A 6,000-nucleotide genomic window follows, 5' to 3' on the forward strand; every position below is an offset into this window, starting at 1 on the left:
CAAAATACACCTTAAATCCGACCCATTCCACCACCTCCACTGCTACCATATTGATCCTCATCTCTAAGTTGGACTACCATGCTAGATTCCTAACTAGTCTTACTGCTTTCACTTTTGTCTTCCTACAGGCAAACTTTCACATAGCAGCCAAACGGTCTTAAGTACAGAAAACACAGTACGCCTCTCTCCTATCCAAGAACCTCCAATAATTTCCCATCAGACTCAGAAGAAATAGAAACATCCTTGAAAGGCCGAGAACACCCTGTACAATCCCACCTGTCACTCACCTGCTCTCCTCTCCTTCCCCTCCGTCCACACAGCCTTCTCCATCTTTCTCGATCACACCAGACTCATGTCCATGTCAGGCTGACCACTCTTCTAGTCCCTTCTGCCAGAGTGCCCTTCCTTCAGATCTTAGCATGGCTACTGGCTCCTGCACTCCACTCAGGCATCTGCTCAAATGTCATGTCCTTAAAGAGGCCTTTCCTCACCCCCCTGCTAAAACCGCCCTCCAAATCTGATGCTTTTTTTTTTTTCTTTAGAGCACTTATTACCAGCAGCTAGAAGACAAGCTCTGTGAGGTTAAGACATCATCAATCTTGCTAGAATAGCACCTAGCATTTGTAGATGCTCAAACATTTCTTTCCTGAATTTAAAGTCATACTCAACTCTTCCATCTCCATCCCTAGAAGAACGATTATCCAGTCTAGTGAGCTGACAAACTGATTTTTGCGTCTTTTTGTGGTAAGCTTCAGTGGTTCTCAAACTTCAACCGTGCCTCAGAAGCACCCGGAGCGTTTATGAAAACACAGGTTCAAACAAACATAATGGGTTAGTAATAAGTAGGAGTTCAGATTAGTAAAACCAGTACTTAATTATACTTGGAACTTTGTATTTCTTTGAATCTCCATATAAAGTATGAACTGTGATTTAATGCTTGAGTTTTCTTTAAAATAAATTTATTTTATTTTATTTTTTAAATTCTATTTTATTTATTTATTTATTTATTTTTGCGGTACGCGGGCCTCTCACTGTTGTGGCCTCTCCCGATGCGGAGCACAGGCTCCGGACGCGCAGGCTCAGCGGCCATGGCTCACGGGCCCAGCCGCTTTGCGGTATGTGGGATCTTCCCGGACCGGGGCACGAACCCGTGACCCCCGCATCGGCAGGCAGCCTCTCAACCACTGCGTCAACAGGGAAGGCAATGAAAAAAAAACCCCACAGGTTAATGGCACACAGCCTCAAAGTCTCTGATTCCACAGATGGGGGAGGGGCTGGAAATAGCAGGAGCAAGTCACCGGATGCTGCTGGTGCTGCTGATGCAGGTACCACAGTTTCAGAACATACGAGACATCTGCGCCAAACATCCCCTCCAGCGGTGTCCCTCCTTCTCACCTGTCTCTCCCAACCCCACTACCCTTTCTGCAATTGCCAATAGCATCACAGAAAGCCAGGAGGATTTGTGCCTGGGCTTTGCTCCTCGATAGAAGGGCATCTTTGTGATACGAAGCCCAAGGCCTCCACTTCTCACTCTCCGGGTTTTGCGCTGTAGTCAGATTCTGAAAGAAGTCTGTGGGACAAAAAAAAAAAAAATACTTGTGGAACATTATGCACTCTAATTATGTCAAAATTTGTAAAGGGAATGCTTTTCACCCTCACACCCTGTCAGGCTTTAAGACAGTGCTTTCTGTGCCTTGTAGAATATGTCAGGGTCACCAGCACTTAAAGGCTGTAGTTGGCCACAGGCAATCAAACAGGGCTCTGCGGTGGAGATTGCAAGTCTAGGCATTGACTGGTTGTTTAACTTCTGACCTGTACTATTCAGAGGGAACAGGAAAGAGATTCAGTTCTTGGGCTGCAGCAAATAGACTTCTTATTTATTCCAATAGGTAATGGGGGTGGTGGTGAAGTTTCTGAAAGACACCTCATTTTAAAGATGTATGCTATGGTCTGAGTGTTCATGTCCTTCCCAAAGTTTATATGTTGAAACCTAACCCCCAAGGGGATGGTATTAGGGGGTGGGGGCTTTGGGAGGTGAATAGGTCATGAGGGCAGGATCCTCATGAATGGGATTAGTGCCCTAATAAAAGAGGCCTGAGAGAGCTCCTTCACCCTTCCTACTGTGTGAGGTTGCAATGAGAAGACCTCTGTCTATGAGGAAGTGGGTCCTCAACAGACACTGAATTTGCTGATGTCATGATCTTGCACTTTCCAGCCTGCAGAACTGTCAAAAGCAAATGTTTGCCATTTGTAAGCCACCCAATCTGTGGTACTTTGTTGTAGAAACCCAAACAGACTAAGACAGTGTGTGTGTGTGTGTGTGTGGGTGTGTGTGGGTGTGTGTGTGTTAACTTCCATTTAGATGGATCATCCTAGTACACTTCTGGTCCTATAAGAGGCTTCTATGTTTCTTCCCCACCTCAACCTTTTTCATGCACATTAAAATTTGAGTGATAATTCTGAGCCCCATTTTCCTTCTGCTTTCTCCCTTGATATTCTCCTACTACTCAGAGCAAAATTATTGAAGCTCTCTCTGAGAATACAATGATCTTGGGGGTATGCTCCATTCAACAGTTATCATCCAATAATCCCCTAGCCAGAATTTATCTGTGATGGGTTACACACACTCTTAGCAGGTCTTTGACCTCAGGAGAGAAAGTTTTGTGAAAATCGTGGGGAGGTGGGATCAGAGAAGATCTAGGGTAAAAAGAGTGGCAGACAAGGGACCCTTGTGACAGAATTGTTCTGAATCTTGACTGTTGTGGTGATCACACAAATCTACACATATGACAGAATTGCATAGAACTAACTATACATACACACACACACACACAACTGCATGTAAAACTGGTAAGATCTGAATAAGGTGTATTGTATCAATGATGATATCCTGGTTGTGATGTTATACTATTGTACTAGATGCTACCATTGGGGGAAACTGGGTGAAGGGTACACAGGATCTCTCTGTGTGATTTCTTACAACTGCATGTGAATGTACAATGATCTCAAAATAAGCATTTAAAAAAGAAGTGCTACAGAGAGGAAAGGTCTGGTTGATGTCAGAATGCAGAGTCCTGGGCAGCTGGGGCATTGAAAGGGAAGTAGGAGCCTAGAGAAAAAGAGAGGCCCCAGATGTAAAGGGAAGAGGGGCACAGACATGATGGGACATATTCCTAAGGAAAACTTCATTCTCCTCCTGTCCTTAGATTATACTACAAGGAAAATATAGTCTATCACCAAGCCATAATTTCTAGAATGATCATCCATCAGATGCTGAAGGTAATAATAATAATAGCTGACACTTACTGAGTGTTGCCAGGTGCCAGTTTCATGAGTGATCTCATTTAATCCTCTCAGTAGTCCTATGAGGTAGGTACTATTATCACATCCACATTACAGATGAGAAAATTAAGGCACTGGCAGAGCCAGGCAGAGCTAGGATCTGTCTGATTTCAGCAGCAGCATCGCCAACAATAAGTGGGTGCTCATACGTGCCAGGTATACCGTCTTAAATGCTTTTCTCTTCATAAGGAAGAATGTGCCTATCATCATACCATTATCTGTGGAAAAGTCTCCATTATACATTGGCATCAAATAACCACATTCATTTTTTGTGCGCTTTCTAAGTGCCAGCCACGTTACATAAATTATTCTGTTAAACCTTTCCAGCAAGTCCGGATGTATTATCTTCACTTTACTGATAAGAAAATGGAGGTGAAGTCTTGTCCAAAATCACACAACCAGCAGGTGCAGAAGCAGCAGCAGCCCTTGGGCGGGCAGACTCCATCCAGAGCTACCGTTCAGCCCCTGAGCTCTGCTGACTCCAACCCAGAAGCTCCAAACTCGCAATCATTTAATTGCCCCCAAAGCTAAATGCTTTTCAGTCTCCTGGTGTCCACTGAGTAGGCATGAATCTGTTTTATTTTGCCTGCTGTGTAACAGATACAGATCTTGCATATTCATTTTGCAAAGCACTCTCTGGGAACTTTCTTTGCTCTGTTACTCTATTCACGACTCACGGCTCAGACAAGTTATTGAACCATGTAAGTAAAAAGAACCTGTGGCTTGAGCACACAGCGGCAAACACGATTTAATGTTTAATAAGCATCATCACGATGATGGCAATGACATTCCGCTTTGAAGGGTTGCAGGAAGCCATCAACATCTCAAACCTATAAGCCATCAACTCCTTCAGGTTTCTCTCACCTGTGTCACTGCAGAGGACCTGATGGGGTGTGGAGGTCTTAACTGGGTATCTATCAGTCCCTTCCTTCCCCCTCCCCCCGCCCGCCCCAGTGAAAAGGATACATTCTGCTACTCTATCGCCCTATAATCACAGAGACTGTGCACACGGAGTTAGAAGGATTTGCCAGGGAAATTGCTTGCAGGCGTTAACCAGATACACTCACAGCACCTTGCCGAGGGCCCGGGGTGACAACGTGGCTTCCTCGCGAGTCGCTGGCCGCACACTTTCACTTTTCTCCTGGGGCGCCCGCCCACTCCGAGCTACTCCACGTCCTGGTTTTCCCCGGGCTCCCTCCCCGGCAACGGCTGCCTGTAAACACGCGGGGTTGAAGGCAGGGGCGTCTCGATTGGAGGAGCCCAGCCCGGCCTCCCCTCCGCCGGCTGCCGAGCTGTCAGTTACACGTACAGTGTGAGCTAGATTTTGGCGCCACAGCTGGGAGTGAGGCTTTTGTTCCATAACAAAAACAAGCGCCTGAATGGCAGGGCTGCCAGCGCCCAGCCAGACGAGGCAGGCATAAAGGAACCGCCTGGCGAATGTTCGTGACCTGTCATTAGAGACAGCCCCCCTCGCTTACCAAATGATCACGGGGAGGCAATGTGGCAAATGATGTGTGTACCCGCCACGACCTTGCTCAAGCCTCCAGGGTGAATATTGAGCACCAGGCTCTAATAAGTGGCCTGGGAGCTCAGGTGGAAACGCACCTGGGTGGTAACCAACGGAGTGCTTTCCTGCGCTTTCTGCCTCTTCTGTCCATGAACTTCTGTTTTCCCTCTGCGACTGAAAGGCTGGCCTTCTGGCTGAAACAAGTTAAATGATGGATTCATTTATGCTAGGAAGAAAAGCTAGGCATTGAATGTCGTAACGCTGTTCACCCGATCTGTGCCCTCTTGTTATAAATATATAGAGACAGTCTCTACTATATGATGTTTGTTTTTTGCTAAGTTCGAACACATCCATATCCAAATTGTTACCTACTTTGGGAAAATTCCTATGTGAAGCTCTGAATCATAAACCAGATAGATTAGGGGTGACTATTCTCATTTCAGAAAGGATTCTTCAAGTTCCAAAAGCATTTAGTAAGACTTGAGCATTCCATCCCACAACCCCTCCCAATCTCGGGGGAGGGGGGTGCGGCGGGCAGTGGGGTGAGCTCCACCTCAATGAGCCCTGCGGCTATCTAAAGTGTTACAATTGGGGGAGGGGGAAGGGTAAGCTGGGACAAAGTGAGAGAGTGGCATGGACATATATACACTACCAAATGTAAAACAGATAGCTAGTGAGAAGCAGACTCATCTCATGGGGAGATCAGCTCGGTGCTTTGTGAGCACCTAGAGGGGTGGGATAGGGAGGGTGGGAGGGAGATGCAAGAGGGAGGAGATATGGGGATATATGTATACGTATAGCTGAGTCACTTTGTTATAAAGCAGAAACTAACACACCACTGTAACGCAATTATACTCCAATAAAGATGTTAAAAAAATAAAGTGTTACAATTAAAACTTTATTCCTTCAGCTGTAGACTCAGTCTTGTTGGAATGAAGATGTTTTCGAGGACATTATGAGGTTAAAAGGTAGTCACTTACACCTCAGTGTGAATGAGTTTAATCACTTCTTCCTTGAGAGCAGGTTTTCAAGAAGGAAAGAAACTAGTTGCAGCTGAGTTCCTGAAAAGAGGCAGAGGAAGAATATGAGTGACAATGGAGGCAGAAAAAGAGAGTCCGGGTGCCTCAGAACATAGATGTTTATTGCTTCAT

Source organism: Mesoplodon densirostris, chromosome 13 (genome assembly GCF_025265405.1).
Source record: "Mesoplodon densirostris isolate mMesDen1 chromosome 13, mMesDen1 primary haplotype, whole genome shotgun sequence".
In the NCBI taxonomy this organism is placed as follows: Eukaryota; Metazoa; Chordata; class Mammalia; order Artiodactyla; family Ziphiidae; genus Mesoplodon; species Mesoplodon densirostris.